Below are 23,180 nucleotides of genomic sequence, written 5' to 3' on the forward strand. Positions count from 1 at the left end.
TTCATTCTTTCAAGAGCCACCAGGCTGCACAGAGATGGGGGAAGCCAGCCCATAGCTGTGTGGGCAGAGTTGCCGGATCCCCAGGCTCAGGGACCTTTGGCAGAGCAAAGCAGGGTGCCCTGCCCTTGGCTCATGTCCAAAACGGAAATATTTTGCATCTGCTTATGAACTTGTGTTTGGAGGACAGAAAAATCCTTTTGCTAAAACAGGGTAACTCAACAATGAGAAACCGAGTGTGGACGGAAAAGATGAAAAGCTCACCCTCCTTCTAGCTCTGCCTGGAGTCGGTGATGGCTTTCAGAAGAGCTTCCTGAAGCCCTATCCGGAAGGCCCAAACGCAAGACAGTCACATTCTGCTTTTACATCATGACCTCTCCCTCATTTACATGCATTATTTCTTCCCAGTGGGGCTCTCTGAGTAAACCTGTCACTCCTCGAGCCAGCCTCCCCAGCAGCACAGCGCTGCCCGCCTGCATGGTTGCGGAGAGACGCGGCAGGGCTCTTCCTGGTATACGGCGCTCAGGACTGTGGCTCCCGGTTCGAATTGAAGAATGGAAGCACCTTTGTCTCTGAGATGGCTCAGTGTAGGGAGAAGACAAATCCTAACCACACTGCCTTTGTGCTTTTAAAGACTCTCCCACCTGTTAAACATGCACAGCACAGTTCGAGACCCACAGAGTAAGTGCTCAACAAATATTGTAGATTGGTTAATTGATCAAGTCTCTTTTCTCCCAGGCCACGTCCAAAAGGTTCTCCTTAAAGGCTTTGCTGCTCCCCGAGAACACCTGCCTCAGAAACCCCTGCTTTAAGGGAAAATCACACCGAGAAGAAATGGCGGCCCAGCAAGCAGCCAACGGAAGGCACGACTCGAAAATGACCAGAGGCCTCGAAAACTCAGTTTCCCTTTTATTCAGTAACTTCGCTCTTTTAAAGATGATTCGTTGATGTGGGAAGAGAACTTGAACTTACTCTGAATTCCTCCGGCGGGGGGATGTGAGGCCTTCCTAAACATGTGGCAGTTGGGGTTTCACACTCCATGGATTGCGACTTGCATTGCCAGCCCTTTCTTGTCACAAGCTGAGGGTTGTGGTCAGTGATGTTACCAGTTCGCCCTTCGGTTTTCCAGATTCTTGTGGTCGCTTAGGGACTGAGGTATTGGCCTGTATTATATGGTGGCAATAGGGAAAATGGAAACTTAACTACTAACAAGATGGTTAGGGCTGAACACTGTGACTTTAAATACATTTTCTTTTCAACTGGAATGCCCTCTCTGCCCTATGTACCATCTCAAAGTATTGATAACTGTCTTCCCAAACCCTTCTCAAATGCATCCTCCTCCACAGGGTTGCTTCTCTCCACCAGAGGGGACTTCCTCCTCCAACTGTGGCGGCAGGCTGCCAGGATCTAATCCTGGCTCTACACCGTCCTGACTCCTGCACCCCGAGAAAGTTATTTGAACCCTATGTGCCCAATTTCCTCGTCTGTAAAATGGGGATAATAAGACAGCCTACTTCCAAGGGCTGTGAGGATCACATAATCCCCTTCGTGGAAAATGCTTTGGACAGTATCTGGCACGTGCACACGGATGAAGCTCCGTGCTATTCCATTGGCTATTGGCAATGAACACTAATAGAGCTCTTTTTCTCTAAAAGAGCTTGCTTGACTTCCTTATATGAATGGTAACTTGCCCTTCCACCACTTTTCACTTTTCTCACGTGTTCGGAGAGGGCTCTTGTCTCCCGCAGCCAGGAGGGATTAGAGGAGCTCAGGGTCAGTTGGAGCCCCATCGTAGAGTAAGAAGCTTGGGAGGGGAACACGGACTCTTACCTCGGCGGCTGGTTCAGATATACGTACAACAAACACACACTGCAACCAAGCACATGAGGCTTCCACAGTGCCGAGCGTATGCCAAGCTCTGAGAATATATTTATTGACTTTTGGTTGACGTAACCTTATACCAAAAGGAAGAATCCAAGTGTCTCTCTACCACTATGGAAAGCACATATCTTTGACAGTATCCACATACATCATACACAAGATAGAACACAAAGTCAAATTTTGCCTCCCGGGACCCTGACAAGACTGAAAAAGTCCGACAGCACATTGAAACTTTTCCCACAATGCAGAGCTGTCATCAGCACGTCCCCACCTTCCCAGTGACACACAAATGCTGCCGCAGATGCCAGAAACGTCGGCGACCAGAGCAAGGACAGTGCCCTGCCTGTAAGTAGTAGTTACTATATTTATTCTCACTCTGATCCGCTGTCAGCTCAGTCCTCACAGATCCACGGCTGTATTGGGAGATACAATTGTGAGTCTTCATTTGGCTTGCAATATCTATTTTCAAAATGTTCTCTTGTGAATGCAAGTTAAACCTCATGGTTTCCTTTCTTTAGTGTTCCCAGTCATTATGTGCAGTCAGCATAGACCTTTTCTACATCCCTTTGTGCTGTTAGCATTTCCCCCCAAGAACTCCTTTAGTCAGTGCCCCTTCCTGATGCTCCTATTCTGGTACGTGGCCATTTTAAGCCGCTCTGTTCGGTCTCCAAAGAAAGAAACCTTCTGGACACCTTCCAAAGAAGTCTGAGGACCTTCCTACGTGCTGGGCTCTAACTGGCCTTTATTGGTGTTGCTAGAAAAGAGAGGTCACTTTAACGTCTAAAGAAGGAAAGTAGTGGAACCTTTCCTGTGATTGTCATTCTCTCAGATGTTCCTAAGATTTGTGCAACATCACTCTCTTTTGGTTGTAGAAATACATTAAGAAAGAAAATTTTCTCTTTACCTGGAATAAAAACAGCAATTAATGGTGTATCCACAGATTGTGCTTAAAAAAAAAAAAATGTGTTCCAATTCTAGGTACAATGCAATGTTCTAAACTCTGAATGCTCATCAGTATCACCATCAGACTTGTATCTAGTATAGATTCCTACAACCTGCCTCAGAGATTCTCAACTGAGAGTCATTAATTAAAATTATCGCCTGGCCAGTGTAGCTCAGCGGTTGAGCACTGACCTATGAACCAGGAGGTCACGATTCGATTCCTGGTCAAGGCACATGCCCAGGTTGCGGGCTCAATCCCCTGTGAGGAGTGTACAGCAGGCAGCTAATCGATGATATTTCTCCCTCATTGATGTTTCCATCTCTCTACCCCTCTCCCTTTCTCTTTCTCTAAAAATCAATAAAAACATTTTTAATTAAAAAATAAAATTATGGACATATGATTAGGAAGCTCTACACAGAGATTTTTATATAGACCTCTTTGATCTATCAAATAAAGTTTAACAGTATTCTGTATTATGTTTTTTAAAGATCACCCATGTTAGTCCTAAGATAATTTATTATTTTGAAACATATATTCAAAGAAAATAGAAATTAACTTCCACATCATTTTATACTCTTAAAAAAATGAGTTCAATTCAAATTGAGGCTTTTCACAAATAGAACTAAAACTAATTTGTGGTTTATGGATGTGGGGTTGTTTTTGTTTTGGGTTTTTTTTAAATAAAAGTGAACAAACTAAAACTTGCCTATGTAGACTCCCAGCCGGGCTCAAATCCCACTAGAGCAGTGTTTCTCAACCTTTCTAATGCCGTGACACTTTAATCCAGTTCCTCATGTTGTGGTGACCCCCAACCATAAAATTATTTTCGTTGCTACTTCAGAACTGTAATTTTGCTACTGTTAATGAATCGTAATGTAAATATCTGTGTTTTCGCTACCCACAGGTTGAGAACCGCTGCTGTAGAGCCTAAGACCATCGGAAAACACAGATATTTACATTACGATTCATTAACAGTAAACAAAATTACAGTTATGAAGTAGCAACGAAAATAATTTTATGGTTGGGGGTCACCACAACATGAGGAACTGTATTAAAGGGCCGCGGCATTAGAAAGGTTGAGAACCACTGCACTAGAGAATAACCAGCACAATGTGTGTGAAGGTACAAAGCTTTAATCTTCGATGTCTCGAAGAGGCAATCTTGCCATCCTCCAACTTAGTCAAGCATTCTCCTCATACCTCCTGTTTTGTTTTTGTTTGCTTGTTCATGTTAGCACTGTTCATCTCCTGAATTTTTAAAAGCACTCACTTCTGTTCATGTTGAATGTAAACATTTCGGGGTCATAGCTTGCCTGGTTCATTTTCACGTCATCACCCACGGTGCCACTCCATGGTATTCACTGTTCGTTTGCTGAATTAATATATTACTTTAAAAACAAATGTATCTCTGTGTGAAAAAAAGACCTGGTACTAATGACATTTTTTTTTATTGACATATACCTTTCCCAGTGATACCAACCTTTAGAGCTATTCCCAGCTTTTCTAAACCAGGACCAGACAAAGAAGAAATCCTAGATCCAGACCCAAAGACTCAATGTTGAACTTAAACATTGAAGGCACCTAGAGGGTTTCAGATCTAGAACTTCAGAAAACACCCTCTTTCAAACAAATGCTTCTATCTATTCTTGAATTTACCATGTTGTCTTGATTTTTTTATTGCTATTAAACCTCTCTACAGGTCTCTCCTGATGAATAACAAGTATTCCCCATTTATTTTTACTCTAAGCCATTTTTAATAAAAGTTTAAAGCCACCTACAAAATGGAGGCCATCATTTTTTAAAAAAAGAACTGCAGATAGCATTTGATAGCCAGGAACTTCCATAAAAAAAAAAAATGGGTCTGAAAATACTACCCTTGAAATCATGAACCTGATGAGAAAGGACCGGAACTGATGAATTTTAATGCAACTAGGCAAAAGCCCAAGGCCTGTCACACCAGCTGGTCATTCTTGCTTTAGCCTTTAAAAGTGGCCTTTTTGTGGCTAACAACAGAACTGTCGGTCAATCAGGCACAGCTGTAGGTCTGGGCTTGAAGCCCACTCTCAACCCTCCCCCTCCCTTCCTTCCCCCCAGGCTAGGAGAGAATGAAAGGGTCAGGATTGGCAGTAGGCACAGAGAAAGGGAAAAGTAAGGTGCTTAAATCCAGATGAAAGATTGATTGCTACAGCATCTCAGGCCTTAGCCCATTAGGTAAAGTTTAACCCCTGCAAAGCAGGTCACTTGGCAAAAATGGATGGAAAATATAAACTTCAGGTTGAAAGACGGGGAGGAGGCAAGGGGAGCTGCTCTGTTGCATATGGTGCTCCATTAATAGGTATCACACTCCATAATGGGAACATTTTTACACAAATGTGTTCTTTGGAATCCAGCCAAGACCCCGGCACCCTAGTGAAATCACAATGCACAGCTAATGAGCTATTTTTGGTGAATTTGGCACTAGAGACTAATAGAACCAATTTGTCCCCAAAATGTTAAATCATTTAGCGCTTCTTTGGAGGTGCTAAGTGCATCTAGAACTTTTCAGGACTGTCAATAAAAATTAGATATTACTCCAAAGCCATGCGTCTTGGCTTGCAATCCCTTATCCTCAGGTTAGAGGGCTGCTGGGCAACTGAGGAGGCTCCGAGCAAGGCCTGCTGGCCCAGGGAAACTGCGGGGAGCGAGGGGTGGGACTGAGCCGCAAATGCGCGCCCCTTACTAATGAGAGGCTAAAGAGACAGCGAGCATTCTTTCCAGTCACGCTGTCACACCAAGTCTCTGCAGTAATCACCGGACCATCTTCACACTCCTCCCCACACTCTGCCATCCACTCATTTCCTTCCACATCCCTGATGTTCTCCCAGGCCCAGAATCTTAGGACTATGCCTCCTCCCTCCCATTCCCCATTCCCCCTGCACTTCTCTGTTCCTTCTAGACCAGCCCTCAGTCCCACCCCTAAATTTCTAAAATTGTCAGACTCCCTTCCACCAGCTTCCCTCACTTCCAGCCATCTTGCATATTGATGGAAGATGAATGTTCATTCACTGACATTCTCAAAAAGTTACCTATTTGAAACTTTCAATGGCTCCCCAGTACCTCCCACATCAAGTCTGAACTCAGCCACCTGACTGGCAAAGCTCTTTATACGATGACCCCATTCAACCAAGATAGCCTTTTTCCCACTAGCTGTCCACTGGCTTAGCCTAGAAGAATCATGAACCATCATTGAATAAATAAAAAACAGCTATTGCTTACCCTGGAGCCCACTACAAAGATTGGACAAGTTACACAGAGCTGCTAATGTTAGAAACAGTAAAACACGCAATTTAAAGCATCTGCCTCTGTGAATTATGTTTTAGAGGTTTACTAGTAAAAAACACTATTTATTTTCTTGGTCTATGACCCACTCACCCTATTTCCAAAAAAGTCCCTCTTCCATGAAGACAAGATTGATGCTAATCTATGTAACTATTTTTATGCTGCATTAACAAAAAGGAGCGATTTCATTGGCATGGCTGACTGCCCCATGTGCTCTCCACTCTCGTCAGACAGGCTGCATGCCCCATGACTGCCTGCTTTCAGGCTGCCCCTGTGCCTTCACATCTGCTTTGCTCTTCTTGACATGCTTCTTTCCCCCCACTCCAACCATCTGGTTCCCATCCCGTAAAATTTAGTCTTCACTCCACCTCCTCAAAAGCGCCTGCCCTAAATACTCTGGTCCTCTGGGATTTTATTCTTGAAAACAGTGTCACAATACTACCTACTATTAAAGGTTAATGTTCTCTCTAGTACTGTTTGCTGATCACTTTATGGAAGTCATTCTTGCTTCCTCAAGGATAAGAGTCATAATTTAAACTTAAGTTTTCATTATGCTATGGTCATAGTAGGTGCCAAATAAATACCTTTTGATTGGTCAATCCATGTATGCTTTAATTGTACCACTACAGTACCTAAAATAGTGCTGAGCATATAGCAGGGGCTCCAAAATTCCAGTTAATCAATAATCAGACACTTTCATGGAGCATTTTTTTAGTCAACTCCAGATATGAGGTTGGAGCATACTCCAATCTAACATGGCTACTGTGCTAGAGAAGACTAGCCATCCTCCAATAATTAATATGCCCCCTCCATTATAAAGACTGGTCACCGAGCCCTGGCCGGTTTGGCTCCATGGATAGAGCATTGGCCTGCGGAATGAAGGGTCCCGGGTTGATTCTGGTCAAGAGCACAGCCTGGGCCCTGGTTGGGGTGCGTATAGAAGGCAACCAATCGATGTGTTTCTCTCACATAGATATTTCTCTCTGTCTTTCCCTCTCTCTTCCACTCTCTCTAAAAGTCAATGGAAAAATATCCTCGAGTGAGGATTTAAAAAAAAAGACTTGTCACCGAGAAGCAGGTGCCCAGTCAGGCAAGACATTTCTCAGCCTCTTTGTATCTAAGTGAATCCATATAACTAGTGTTCACCAGTGGAATGTGATCCAAGGTCACTTCTGGGCCAAGGTGGCTGAGAAGTGGATGTGCCTTCTTAGCCCCCTGTCCTCCCAGCAGCCACCTGGATGCAGATCTCTTGAGTCCCTTAGAGGATGGTGGAGCCAGATGTTGGAAAGAACTGAGTCCCTGAATCCCACATGGAGGAAACTCCCTGCCAATTGTATTGGCCTATTATTTACAGAAGAAATAGACTTTTGTAGTAGTTATGTCTAGCTACTGAAAATGTGGGGTTTGTTACAGCTAACTAATTCACTTACCTACCTCTGAGTGAGTAAAATTGCCACTGAATGGAAGAGCAGTTCAAGATGAGAAGCAATTAAACTCTCATGCATTAATACATGATGAGGTATCAAGCTGAAGGCTAATTGGCTTCCAGAATGTGCTTCTGTACATTTAATGAGGAATTCGGGCATGTTCCACCAGTCTTAACAAAGTGATTTTATTGTATGTTCTAATATGTGCAAACCCATAGCTGTATTATCTAAAACTGTCCTAATCTCCTATCTCCAGCCCAAACAACTTTTCTGAACTAAAGAACTATATAGATATAATTGCTGCTGGATATCTCCATTTGGGTGTTCCACTGGCATCTCGTATTTTGGATTTCTAATACTGATCTCATCTTCCTTTCTCACTTACCTCCACCATGTTATTTCTCCAGTTGAATTTCACATTTAGGTTAGTGGCACCACCACCTGTCCAATTCCTTCCTAGTCTTCCCCTTCTCGATCTCTATCATATCCTTCCCTTATTCTGTCTTCCTGCTGCCACTGCTGAGTGAAGGCTCTTATCTGCACTATAACCATAGCCTCCTAACTGCTCTGTTCTCTAACCCAGTGGCGCCTATCTTTTTCAGGGCATAATAATCACCTGGCAATCTTGTTAGAAAAGTGTGAATTCATGAAATGCAGCACCCAGTTTCTGATTTGTGAGTCTAGGTGGAGCCTGGCAGAGTGAATCTGGAATGGATGGTCCTTGAAATATATCATTATTACCCCCTTTTTAGTGTAGTATATACACTGCAACCAAACTTATTATTTTCCATCATGCAAGTATGGTTTTGCTCACCTATACAAATTCTCCAAAGGCATATGATTAAACAAACTTTTGCATGAGCTTCAAAACCCTATGTGAGTTGGTTCTACCTACCCACTAACCTTATCACCCTCCATTCCCCACCTGACCTTTGATTTTTCTAGCCATTTTATCTACCTTTCTAGCCATTTTGTTCACCTACCTTATACCTTTGCATGTTCTCTTACCTCTGCCTGATAACCCTCTCCCAACATGCTACCTGGATAACTCCTACTCCTTTACGTCTCAGCTTCATCAGTAACTTCTATGGACGAAAGGTCTTGACTCTCACAAACAAACTTGGATCTTTCTGCACCTTCTACATAGTTTACCTACCCTGCCATAGCAATAATGTGCTGGGTTCTTTTGTGTGTGCAACTATTGTCCAACAAGATTATAAACTTCTTCAAGACAAGGGTCAAATCTTTCTATCAGTGTATTCACAACACTCAAATATTTACCCAGTGAAAGAGTAAGTTTTAATAGACCTAACTGTAAGAATTAAACTAGACTACAAAACCTTTGCAAGAATATATAGGAGAAATTTTTCATAACCTTGAGTTGGAAAAAGAGTTCTTAGATGCAATAATAAAAGCATGATCCATAAAAGAAGAAATTGGTAAATTAGTCTTCATCAGAGTTAAGAGCTTTGGGGTCCAAAAGACATGATAAGAAAATGAAAAGATAAGCCACAAATTGGGAGAAAAGGCTTGCAAATTATTTTTCTGATTGACCTTGTATCCAGAATATACAAAGAACTCTTACAACAAAAATAGAAAAACAAAGAACCAAACTTAAAAATGAGAAAAAGACTTGAATAGATACTTCATCAAAGAAGATATATGAATAAGCAATAAGCACATGAAAAGATGTTCAACATCATTAGTCATTAGTAAAATCAAAATTAGAACATCAATGAAATATCGCATCTTTCTCACTAGAAAAACTACGGTAAAAAACACAGGCAATTAAAAAGCTTGGCATGGCCCAGCTGGCATGGCTCAGTGGTTGAGTGTCCATCTATGAACCAAGAGGTCATGGTTTGATTCCTGATCAGGGCATATGCCTGGGTTGTGGGCTGCAGAAGGCAGCCAGTCAATGATTCTCTCTCATCATTGATGTTTCTGTCTCTCTCTCCTTCTCACTTCCTCTCTGAAATCAGTAAAACTATATTCTTTAAAAAAAGGCTTGGCATGGACATGAAGAAACTCTAATCCTCAAAACATTGCTGGTGGAAATGTAAAATGATACAGCTACTTTTAAGCAGTTTCTTAAAAGTTAAAAATAAATTTACCATATGACCCAGAGATTTTACTACTAAATGTCTACCCAAGGGAAATTAAAATTGTATCTACACAAGAGAAATGAAAATGGATGTCCACACAAAGACTTGTATGTGAATGTTCATAGCAGCATTATTCAAAGTCGCTTAAAAGTGAAAGCAATGCAAGTTTCCATCAATTGATGAATAGATAACCAAAACTGGATTGTGGCAATGAGTGCACACATCTGTACATTTACAAAACATCATTGCAAAGTATATCTAAGACAGGTGAATTTTATGATATGTACATTATACCTCAATAAAGCTATTTTAAACAAAAGATAAGTGATATTTTATATTTATATAGTTACTAGAGGCCTGGTGCACAAATTCCTACACCAGTGGGGTCCCTCGACCTGGCCTGTGGAATCAGGCCAAAACCAGCTCTTCAACATCCCCCTAGGAGTCCCAGATTGCTAGAGGATGCAAGCCAGGCTGAGGGACCCCACCGGTGCATGATCAGGGCCGGGGAGGGATGTGGAGGTTGGCCAGCTGGGAAGAGACTGCGGGAGGGCTGCAGGGCATGTCCGGCTCCTCTCGTTCAGTCCCGACCTGCCAGACTCCAGCAGCAAGCTAACCTACGGGTTAGAGCATCTGCTCCCTGGAGGTCAGTGCACGTCATAGTGAACAGTTGAGCAGCCTTAGCATATCATTAGCATATTATGCTTTGATTGGTTGAACAGACGACTGGACGACTGGACGACTGGACACTTATCATATTAGGTTTTATTATACAGGACTAGAGGCCCGGTGCACGAAATTCATGCATGGGGGGGGGGGGGGGTTGCTCTCTCAGCCCAACCTGCACCCTCTCATAATCTGGGATCCCTTTCACAATCCGGGACCACTGGCTCCTAACCTCTCACCTGCCTGCCTGCCTGATCACCCTTAACCTACTCCCCTGACTGCCTGATCACCCCTGACCACTCGCCTGCCTGCCTGATTGCACTTAACCATTCTGCCTGCCTACCTGATCACCCCTAACTGCTCAACTGCCTGCCTGATCACCTCTAACCACTGGCCTGCCTGCCTGCCTGATCACCCTTAACCACATGCCTGCCTGCCTGATAGCCCCTAACCACTCTGCCTACTTGCCTGATCACCTCTAACTGCTCACCTGCATGCCTGATCACCCCTAACAGCCTCTGCCTCAGCCCCCACCACTGAAGCTTCATCCAGAAGGACATCTGTAATGACGTCTGGAAGGTCGTTTAGCTAGCTGGTCTAATTAGCATATTATGCTTTTATTATTATAGACTAGGGGCTTGGTGCACAAAATTTGTGCACGGGGCGTGTGTCCCTCAGCCCAGCCTATACCTTCTCCAATCTGGGACCCCCCCGAGGAATGTCTGACTCACAATCCAGGACTGCTGGCTCCGAACTGCTCACCTGCCTGCCTGCCTGCCTAATTGCCCCTAACCACTTCTGCCTGCCAGCCTGATCACCCCCTAACCACTCCCAGCCTGATCGATGCCTAACTGCTCCCCTGCCGGCCTGATTGCCCCTAACTGTCCTCCCCTGCAGGCCTGGTAGCTCCCAAAGGCCCTCCCCTGCAGGCCTGGTCCCCCCCAACTGCCCTGCCCTGCAGGCCTGGTCACCCCTAACTGCCCTCCCCTGCAGGCCTGCTCCCCCGCAACCACCTTCCCCTGCAGGCCTGGTCCCGCCCCCCCCAAATGCCCTCCCCTGCTGGCCTGGTCCTCCCCAACTGCCCTCCCCTGCTGGCCTGGTCCCCCCCAACTGCCCTTCCCTGCAGGCCTGGTCCCCCCAACTGTCTTCCCCTGCAGGCCTGGTCTCCCCCAACTGTCTCTCCTGCAGGCCTGGTCCTCCCCAACTTCCCTCCCCTGCTGGTCTGGTCCTCCCCAACTGCCCTCCCCTGCAGGCCTTGTCCCCCCCCAACCACCCTCCCCTGCAGGCCTGGTTCCCCCCCAACTGTTCTCCCCTGCTGGCCTGGTCCTCCTCAACTGCCCTCCCCTGCCAGCCTGGTTCCCCCCAACCACCCTCCCCTGCAGGCCTGGTCCCCCCAACTGTCTTCCCCTGCAGGCCTGGTCTCCCCCAACTGTCTCTCCTGCAGGCCTGGTCCTCCCCAACTTCCCTCCCCTGCTGGTCTGGTCCTCCCCAACTGCCCTCCTCTGCAGGCCTGGTTCCCCCTAACTGCCCTCCCCTGCAGGCCTTGTCCCCCCGCAACTGTCCTCCCCTGCAGGCCTGATCCCCCTCAACTGTCTTCCCCTGCAGACCTGGTCACCCCTAACTGTCCTCCCCTGCCAGCCTGGTCACCCCCAACTGCCCTCCCTTGCAGGCCTGTTCCCTCCCAACTGCCCTCCCCTGCAGGCCTTGTCCCACCGCAACTGTCCTCCCCTGCAGGCCTGGTCCCCCCCAACTGTCCTCCCCTGCAGGCCTGGTCACCCCTAACTGTCCTCCCCTGCCAGCCTGGTCACCCCCAACTGCCCTCCCTTGCAGGCCTGATCCCTCCCAACTGCCCTCCCCTGCCGACCATCTTATGGCAGCTATCTTGTGTCCACATGGGGGCAGCCATCTTTGACCACATGGGGGTGGCCATCTTGTGTGTTGGAGTGATGGTCAATTTGTATATTACCTCTTTATTATATAGGATGACAGATACTACTATAATGACAACATACATTTATGCACCTGCTATGTGCCAGGAAGTGATCCAGGCACTTTACACATATTAACTATATATATATTTAACTCTCACAACAATGCTATTGGCGGGTGTTATTATTTTCCCTATCTTATAGATGAGAAAACTAAGGCACAGAGAAGTTAACTTGTCCAGTGTCACATGCCTAAGAAATAATGGATCTGCAAATATTTGAAGGGAATAAAATTGTCAAATCATTACAATTGCTAAATCAAAGAGATGTTCTATTTTATTCCAATAATTATGGGAAATAAGCAAAGTTTAGATTATTTATTCTTTTTCCCTTAGTAACAAACTTAGATGAAAAACTTAGTCTGAAATATATAAAAAGCCCATAAGTATCATGATATTCTTCTTTCCAGTCATTTCACTGGGTAACACTAACATATTACTTAAAATATTACCATGCAAGGCAGGATTTTACATCATCACCATTATATGCTATCAAAAGCAAGCTTTGTTCTTCTTTATTGTGTTCTAGTTTGTGTATCCATGTGAACAGCAAGAGCAGTAAAAGATGTCAGTGTCCCAAAATTAGCTAAAGTGAAGCCCCCCACTCCTTTCATGAAGCCAGCCTCACACACCTGGACCCAGATCTGTGACCATGGCTCCAGGGAGTCCTCTACATGGAGTCCCTTCTCATTTCCAAATTTGTCATTTGCCTGTGTCTTTCCAGGGCAGTGTGTGTGATGGTACGGAAAATATCCCTGAAATGTACCTTCTTTATGCGTAATTTAAAAATTGTTTTGAAGTAAAGAAACATATTGGTGAAGTCTAGCCCCAATTGCACTATAAATAACACATTGAAAATGGACAAGAAAAATATTCAAGCCATAGGAAACCACATGATTTTATTTGAAAACAGTAAACTTGGGCTTGTGTTGTGCACATTATAAAATCACTGTGTAATCAACCCAAGTTAAGTTACCTGACTGACATGGCTCTGAGTAGAGAGATGCCCCCCCCCCCCCTTAAAAGAAAGGGAGAGACTTTTATTTTATTTTATTTTATTTTATTTTATTTTATTTGTCTTTACCCTCAGCATAAATCCATTTTTATTTTTTGTTAATCCTCACCCCAGGATATTTTTCCATTGATTTTTAGAGAGAGTGGAAATGAGGGGAAGAGACAGACAGAGAGAAACATCAATGTGAGAGAGACACATCAATTGGTTGCCTCCCACACCCACCCAGACTAGGGTCAGGGATCGAGCTTGCAACTGAGGTATGTGCCCTTTACCAGAATCAAACCTGGGATCTTTCACTCCATGGGCCGATGCTCTATCCACTGAGCCAAATAGGCTAGGGCTAAAAAAAATAAGAGACTTTTAATTCTGCTGAAGGTACCTGACCCAAATCTGGAGTTGATTGAAATGTTTAAATTCTGAAATTACTGAAGACAACTCAACTTGTATAAGCCAAAAATAAGATTTATCTCTCCTCCCACCTCTTTTCTTTTTATCCTACTCTCTAGATTTTAAGTATTAGCTAGCTGAGGCTGAATCTAAGCTTTCATTTCTTCATTACAAATCTTAAGACTATCACAACAAACAAAAAATGGAATTTGACTTGCTGGTGTTTAGCTATTGGTGCAGCCTCTTAAAAACATATCTGGTTCTCTGAAACACTTTCTCAGAACTGTGCTTCATTTCTCATTGGTTCTGATTCTGTTTGTTCTTGGCCTCTGCGTTCCTTTTCGATTTTCTGCAGGTTAGCAAGTGCTGCATCGCCGGCGTTTGAAATGTGTCTTTAGGCATGCTTTTGTTTGACAAGGAATGCCAGGGCTGAGCTGACAAAGTCTGTTTGAAAATCTTTTTCCAGGTATACAAGATCAGTGAGCCTGTTCAATGTATACTGTGATTAAAATTTTTCTTCAGATATTTATATCAACATTTCAGTTTTGGGGAAAGATGTTTTCTGAGCCTACCTGTCAGAGAGAAACTTATAAAAGGTAAGGAACTCTACATTTATATATTCAAATGGAGAAATAGGTTGTGATAGAGTTGACATCCTCGCCCCTCCCACCCCCAACTAACAAGAAAGAAGGCAGATTGTCAGCACACAGCTGCCACTCCTCTCACAGGCTGGAACAAACACCTCTTTAGGAGCTCTGGCCCTCAGCAATGGGATTTCAGGATTTAGCTTGGAAAGACTTAGGTGGTTTTCATCATAAGAGTTTATTTCCTGAATACTTCCCTTTTAAGGGTAGGAGAAACAGGGCAATAGTGTGAAAAAATACAGCCACTGAGAAAAGTTGGTCTCTATAAACCTATATATTAAGAATGCAACCTGCCAATAGGAGTTTAAATAGCTGAGTTTTTTTCACCTGAGAACTTTAGTATTCAATTCAGTTCAGCAAATATTTATTTTATCCTCAGACATTTAAAAGTGCAATATAGTTTACCTAAGACCTTACAAAGCTAGAATGTATTACTTCAAGATAAAGAGCTGCTTTCTTTTGGAAAGTAAAGCTTAGCATGTTACAAGGAAGGGGTGTCACTTTGGCCACCTGTTAAGATATCTAGACCCCCACCAGTCAGGCTCATGCTAATTTGCTGTAAGAAGAGACCACAAAGGCCAGTATAATCTACACTAATAAAAGAGAAAGATGCAAATTGACCATACCTTCGCGACGCCCACCAGCCAATCGGGAATGAGTATGCAAATTAACCCAACAAAGATCGAAGGTTAATTTGCATATGCAGACGCTGAGCGGCTGGGCAGGGCGGGACACTTGCATTGTCGCCATGGCATTCCGCACCACCCCAGCAGCTCCGGGCCTCTGGGCAGCGTGGGAAGGTGGAAAGGCAGCTCCGGGCCGGAGCAAAGGCGGTGCCGGCAGCCAGAGGAAGGAAGGCCCATTCTTGCACAAATCTTTGTGCATCGGGCCTCTAGTATATATGTATATATAATCAGCTTGAGAGGAAATAATTCTTAAGTATTTTGGTAGACCCATGCAGAAAAATTAATTTCAAATTTGGTTTATTGGGTGATTAAATCTATTGATTAAAGCAGTCCTCTCAGGTTGCCAACTGGAAAACATTTCCTTTACCTCCTCACTTGGCTGGGACATGCAAACAGAACATTCTGTAGTTCCTTACATATCTTCCATAATCCAGACTGTTAGGTCATTCTGATTGACCTTCCCCAGGTTATAGAACTAGACTACATACATCTGTCTCTGTTAAATTATATTTTATTAGTCAACAACTGAATTAACAAATAAGCATTCATCATTTACTATGCACTAAGCACAGTTCCAAATAACACAACCCCTTAACTCAAGGAGTTACAGCACAGTGAAAGAAGAAAACATCAGATTTTCTCTCAACAAGGTGGAAAACAATAAAAGAATTTAAAAATCCCAAGGTGTAAATATCAGCTATTTTTAAGTCTTTGCTGAATAAAATGGGACTAATGAACATATCCTATATAATAAAAGGCTAATATGCAAATAGACCAAATGGTGGAACAACCAGAACTGGTCGCTATGACATGTGCTGACCACCAGGGGGCATGTGCGGAACGTGGTGGGCATTGGCTATGGCAGGATGGTGAAGCAGGTGAACAGGGGTGCCAGACCAAGTTGGGGCACTGGTTGCTGTCATCGGGGCAAGCCTCTGGTGGTTACTGAAAATTCTTTGCTCCCGTGTACCACAGTACTGCCTGGCACTTGCACCCGCTGCTGGTGCCCGGAACCGGTCCTGATCACTCAGTGCCATCAGCAGTTGCGAGCAGCGGCTACCAGGCTACCAGCCTTGATTGCCCCTGAGGGCTTCTCCACCTCCCCCTGCTCCTGAGGGGCAATCGGGTCAGCAACAGCTGCTCACACCCACTGCTGGTGCTGGTCCCAATAGCTCTGCGCCATCAGTGGGTGTGAGCAGGGCCAGCACCGTCAGCGAGTAGGAGCAGCAGCGGCAGGAGCAGGGCTGCCAGCAAACAGGGGACTGGGGGCCATGGTGGGAGGGGCCGGACGGGAGCATGGAGGATGGGCCAAGACCCACCCCTGTGCCTACTGCAGCCTTGCAGCCCACAGTTCCTTTCAAGGTGCATGAATTTGTGCACTGAGCCCCTAGTAGTTAAATAAAGTTTGAGATCGTATGTACTTTTCTAAAGTAAAAAAAGCATTGTAGACAATAATGTTTTTGTGTTGTACTAGAGGCCTGGTGCACGAAATTCATGCATGGGGGGAGGGGGTCCCCTCAGCCCAGCCTGAACCCTTTCCAATCCGGGACCCCTCGGGGGATGTCCAACTGCTCATTTGGGCATCCCTCTCATAATCCAGGACTGCTGGCTCCTAACTGCTCACCTGCCTGCCTGCCTGATCACCCCTAACTGCCCCCCCTGCCAGCCTGATCACCCCTAACCTCCTCTGCCTGCCAGCCTGATCACCCCTAACTGTCCTCCCGCCGGCCTGGTCACCCCTAACTGCCCCCCCTGCTGGCCTGGTTGCCCATTAGTGGCCCCTCTGCTGGCCTGGTTGCCCCAACTGCCCCCCTGCCAGCCTGGTTGCCCCCAACTTCCCCCCCCCCACCAGCCTGGTCGCCCCACGCAGCCTGCTGGTCAGTCATTTGGTCATCCCTCGCTAATCCCCCTGCCAGCCTGGTTGTCCCACGCAGCCTGCTGGTCAATCGTTTCGTTGTCCCTCACTAACCCCCCTTCTGGCCTGGTCACCCCACGCAGCCTGCTGGTCAACCGTTTGGTCGTCCCTTGCTAAACCCCCTGCCATCCTTGTTGCCCCCACACAGCCTGCTGTTTGGTTGTTACTGTGAGGGTATCATGACCAATTTGCATATTACCCTTTTATTAGTATAGATAACCCATCATTTTTCTCAGGGCAACATTGACATAACTATGTTCCCTTCTCAGTGAAAGACAAGTATCACATGATCTCACTCATAAGTGTAATCTAATAAAATAAATTGATGAACAAAATAGGTCCAGAAACATGGAACAGACTATTGAATCCCAGAGGGAAGGTGGGGGTGGGTGGAGAGAGATCAACCAAAGAACTTGTATGCATATTTGCATAACCCATGGACACAGACAATAGTGTGGTAAAGGCTTGGGGTGGGGGTGGGGTAGGCTAGAAGGGGCCAATGGGGAGAAAGGGGGGATATATGTAATACTTTCAACAATAATGATTTTTTTTTAAAGATATAGATAGGAACTACTAGGTGTACCGGTTAATAATACGGATTTTTTTCAATAGATGGAGTTACACAAATGTTGATATATATGTGATTTGATATATATGCTCTTTTGTTGTTTTGACAGCAAGCTTCAAAACTTCATATGTCAAATTTTATGAAGGTTTAACATCATAGATATTTTTACACTTAAAATGTCAAATTTCGTGCCAAAAAAGAGCACTTGCAGGAAGTTTTAATTCATTATTTTGAAGAAAAGTGCTGCTAAAAGTTATCATATACTTCGGAAAGCTTATGGTGAACATGCTCCATCTCAAGATACTTGTGAACGCTACTTTAAAAGTGATGATTTCAATGTGAAAAACAAAGAACATCCAGGTCAACCGAAAAAGTTTGAAGACCAGCAATTACACGCATTATTGGATGAAGATGCGTGTCAAACTCAAGAACAACTTGCAGAAAGATTAAACGTTGCTCAGCAAACAACTTCTTTTTTTTTTTAATTTCTTTATTAAGGTATCACATATTTGTCCTCATCCCCCCATTCCCATCCCACACCCCTCCCCACACATGCCCCCACCCCCCTGTTGTCCCCAACCGCTGGTTAGGCACATATGCTTGCACACAAGTCCTTTGGTTGATCTCTCCCCTTTACCCCCATCCTCCCCTACCCTCCCTCTGAGGCCCGACAGTCTGATCCATGCCTCCTTGTTTCTGGGTCTGTTCTTGTTCATCAGTCTATGTTGTTCATTATTTCCACTAGATGAGTGAGATCATGTGCTATTAGAAATACACTTATAAGAACCGAAAATGAGACAAGCAATAATGGTTATGGTGACAGGAAATGAATCAGTCTGTAGTGAGTTTCTTTCTGGGCCAACAGTTCTTTTGAGACCCAATTACAATGTCCAACAGTTCCTTATGTGTACATGTCAGCACTGACATTACAGTTCTGGATGGTGGACAAATGGTGGTAATGCAGGTCCAACTCTCTCTGGTTTGGTCCTGGGCAACCTGCAGTGATGCACAGCTGCTAACTGCTAGTATGGGAAGACCACGTCAGCATCTTCCATCTCTGGACTGCTTCTTTTCTGTCTTCATGGCTGGAGTAGTCCTGTTGATTCCTCTCTGTTGCTGGAATCCACATGGTCTCGGAGTTGTTTTCTGAAAATATACAAACATATTCTCGACCAAAAGTTAATAAAGGAATATTTTCTATAAATTTGACTTGGGATCCTATTTCATTTTTTGCCCAAATGATTTTCCTCTGGATTGTTTTGACACCTTGTGTGTTTTTCATGGGTGTCTTGCTTTTAGCCTTACAATTAATTTTCTAAAGTATTAATTTTCTAGATGTAATTTACTTACAGGTTATTTTTCCTTACATGATATTCTTCTACTATACCCTCCTTTTTTTATTTAAATGTTAGGAGGCTTTTGAAAATTTTATAATGTAGTCTTGATGGCTTTTACATTTTAATTTTTTGCACTATAATATTACTGTTTTAGGTTCATTACATGGTGCACAATTTTATCATGAGATGAAGTACCAATAAAAATTTTAGTTAACACTTTAGGAACACCTTTTTGTCCAGTACAATTAATTTTTTCTAGAATATTCGCTTGTTTCAACTAGCCAATTTAAATTTGCCTGAAAACTTGACTACTATTTTACTGTCAAATTTATTACTCTAACAACAATCTTATTTTAGCCTGTAAATATTAGTGGAAGGGATTATTTGCCTTCTTGAGTAGGTCCTGAGCATTCCTGGTGGTAGGCTGGATTTAGATATCATAAACCCACTTCCCCACACCATGGGTACAAGACCACTCAAACAATTCTTGTTGGAGTAAGAGGGCAGCTGCTGTCGGCCAAGTCTCTGTCGGTCACCTGGGTCCTGATCTGAGCTGGGCATGGGAAGCACGAAGCAGCCATGGGGGCAGGAGACCTCCCTCAGAAGGGGCTAGGGTTCAGGCCCCTGCAATGTTGAGGGGGGGTGAGGGTCTGTGCCCCACCTCTGTTGATCCCCAAATTCTATCCTGATGGCCCCTCTGCGACTGTGCCTGTCTTAGGTTGTTCCTTCCAACAACTTATGATCATTTACAAGCAATGGGAAAGGTTTTAACCCTTTGCACTCTCTTGCTTTTTTCTAGATTCCTTTATTTTAATGCTAACCTTGTCGAGTCACACTCGACATCTGAGTGCAAAAGGTTAAAGGAAGGAAAATGGGTGCCACATCAACTGAATGAAAGACAAATGGAAAACCGAAAAGTCATCAGTAAAATGTTGCTTCAACGGCACGAAAGAAAGTCTTTTTGCATCAAATTGTGACTGGCAATGAAAAGTGGATTTATTTTGAGAATCCCAAATACACAAAATCATGGGTTGATCCAGGTCAACCATCAATATCAACTGCAAGGCCAAATCGCTTTGGAAAGAAGACAATGCTCTGCGTTTGGTGGGATCAGGAAGGTGTGGTGTATTATGAGCTTCTAAAACCAGGTGAAACTGTTAATACTGATTACTACTGACAACAAATAGTCAATTTGAACCACACTTTGATCGTGAAATGACCAGAATCAGCCAGAAGACACCGCAAAGTAATTTTGATGACGCACCATCATGAAGCAAAATAACTGGTACACCTAGTAAATAAAGTTAAATAAAGTTAATCAGAATTTTTTTAAAAAAAGAAGTTCATAGACTATCTGATTCTGCCACAAAATGTATGAATGCAAGATGCTATTCCACTAAATAACACTGAGGATTGGTAAATGCTTTTCACTGTTGTTTTCAAATGCTAACCTATGGTGGTAATGAACATCAGTCCAAGTTCCCAAATCCAACAGAGGAGGATGAGGGGACAGAGGCAGCTTGCACTTGACTGAGGTCTGAGTGCCAGAGCCTCGTTTCAATGCCAGTCCCAGAAGAACTGGTTCTATATGCTGAGCTTCTAACTTGAGGGGCTTTCTCCACTCCTACAAGGGAGAGAGAAAAGATGTGCCTGTTATGTGATTAAGTGGCTCATTTTACACCAAACCAGATAAGTGATGAGAACCACCCCAGATGGGTAGCAGGTCCTAATGATCCCCTCCAACCATTGAAGACCAATGGCAATAAAGAGAGTTTTTCTTTGTGTCCATCCATGATAGTTTGTCTAACTTGGTGCCGCTGTTTCATCTTCCATATCAAGAAGAGCTAAACTCATGCCAGACACTTGGAGTGTTGCTTTAAGAAATGCTGCAAGGTCATGCCTGTGATGTGGCCAGAGAAAGTGGCCAGTGAAGTGAGACAGAAAAAAATAAATATCATTTTAAGACGGAAAAGTATACACAACTTATCCACTTCATTTTGCATTTCTGCTCACTTTAACTGGACACATTATACAGAATCTGTTGTTTTTCTGCAGAAATTCCAGAGTTATCCATGAATTCCCAAGATGAGAAAACCTAATACACTTTGGAAGCTGTTACTACGCTCACAAATTCAAATGATGAAAACAAATAGGGCTCTGCAAAACATGTTCAAAAACAACATACATGTTAATGCCCGTGGTCTACCAGCTTTCAGATAGAGAGCCCCAGAGAGAAACACTTCAGAATTCCATAACTACACCCACTTCAGGGCGCGTTTCAGGAATGAAGAGCAGATAATCATTTGTTTTGGATGCACAGGAGGTGAGCAGGGAATTTGAAAGGTGAGGGAGAGAATATTCTTATTGGGAATAAGATGGAAATTATTTACTCTAGCAATCCTCATTATCCTGTTGATTTCCATCTTGCTGGCACTAAGAGGTCCTCTCATCTCTTACCCTTCTCTCCCCTCTGCTCTTACAATTCTCTATTCCCTTTGATTTCTTGACAAAAATTTGCAAGTCTGAAATTTATTTCACCTGATAATATTAATATTCAAGCTCAAGGTATTAAAAGGAGGAATAGGGAAAGTCCCCACTTTCAACTGCACCGTTGGCCCTTTAGCATGAGAAGTTTGACAAGCAGAACTGCGTGTTCAATTATCGATGCATGATCAACATTCACCAATGCTGCTTTAATGGCTGTTTTCTAGTGTAGTCATTTTATCAAAATTCTAAATTTGTGTCAAGATAGAATTAAGAACGACATTTTTTAAAGTATGCCTGATATGCGGGGGGTGGTGGGGCTGGAGGGGGACAATAAAGCCTAATACTACTACTACTTCTTCTTCTTCTTCTTCTTCTTCTTCTTCTTCTTCTTCTTCTTCTTCTTCATGAGACTAGAAATACATTCTGGCTTGTGGTCTATTGTGTGGAACAGAGCTTCCTGAAAAGGAAGATATCTCTTAGTCCAAAAATATTCTCCAGGCATGGGGAGGAAAACCCATTAAAGAGTTTAATTCTGCTAGAATTGCCTCCCGCCTGCAGCAACTTATGCAAAGGGTGCAATTTGAAAACTTGATTAAGTAGGTCTGCTGCTGTGCCCTAGTACGGTAGCCTGTCCAGTGGCCTACATCTTCCTAAAGCCTGGCCTCAAATCCAACTTCCAATGCATTAAGACCACGCTGCGCTGTAAACTTGAGTCTGACTGGGCAGAATCCCAGCCCAGCAAATATATTAACCACCAGATCAAATAAGCCTTGATTTCTCTATTGGTAACATGAGTAAAGCATGGATTTTAAAATTTACCTCACAAAGTTGTTCTAAAAAATAACTTATACAAAGCACCTAACACAATACCCAACAGAATAAGTACTCAAACAATGTTTCCTTCTCCCAAAAATATATCCATACCCAGGACATATTCTCCCCTAAACATCTGAGGGGGTGGGGGAAGGGAGATAAATAAAGAACAATCCTATAAATAGGCAACTAATTATGAACCTATAATCACTCAACTAAGACAGAATACAAACACTATTTTTTAAAATGTGCATGTTATACTAATTATATCCAAAGAACCTGCCTTCACTAATTTATCCCAGAGGGAGATTATACTTGTCAATACAGGCCCTGGGTCTAAATCAACAAGCCAGCACTATTTTGATTGGTTTTCAATGTGTGTAGTTTGGGAAGGAACCTAGAAGAGTTCCCCAAAGCCCCTCTTTCTTATAACTCCTTGGAGGAAAATGCAGGTAGCTTTTACCCTGGGGTAGGGGACTCTTTCTCAGCTGTCTCACGGCAGCAAAGAAGGCCATGTGAGTAGGGTCTGCAGGTCCCCACTCATGCCTTTATTTAGGTAACCATGACAAACAAGTTATCAGCATGGGGTCAGATCCTTGGAAAATAGAGCTTCATCCCTCAGTCTGAGAAGCTGACCTCATTTTGTTCTCAACCTGCAAGTTTTCAGGGTGTTAATAAGGCTCTGAAGAGCCTCAACAGCCAATAGTTCTATTAGCCATCCAGAACTGGGTTCATTCTCCAGGTTCAGGCCACACTGACCACAGATGTATAAAAATAAACCACATCACCAGACCTCCCCAGAGAGGGTGACTTTGTTCCTCAGTATAGAAGAAAAGAGTCCAGCTGGAAAAGCATGCCCTCACCTCTCAACCCAGCTGGTACCTGTGGGAACACCAACGGACCATGGTTTGTGATGGAGCCCCAAGATCTATTTTGAAGCTTATCATCTACTAAAAGACAATGTAACAGAAAAAAAGAAGTAAAACCACCTGTCACATACATATA

Source organism: Cnephaeus nilssonii (assembly GCF_951640355.1).
Source record: "Cnephaeus nilssonii genome assembly, chromosome: 7".
NCBI lineage: Eukaryota > Metazoa > Chordata > Mammalia > Chiroptera > Vespertilionidae > Cnephaeus > Cnephaeus nilssonii.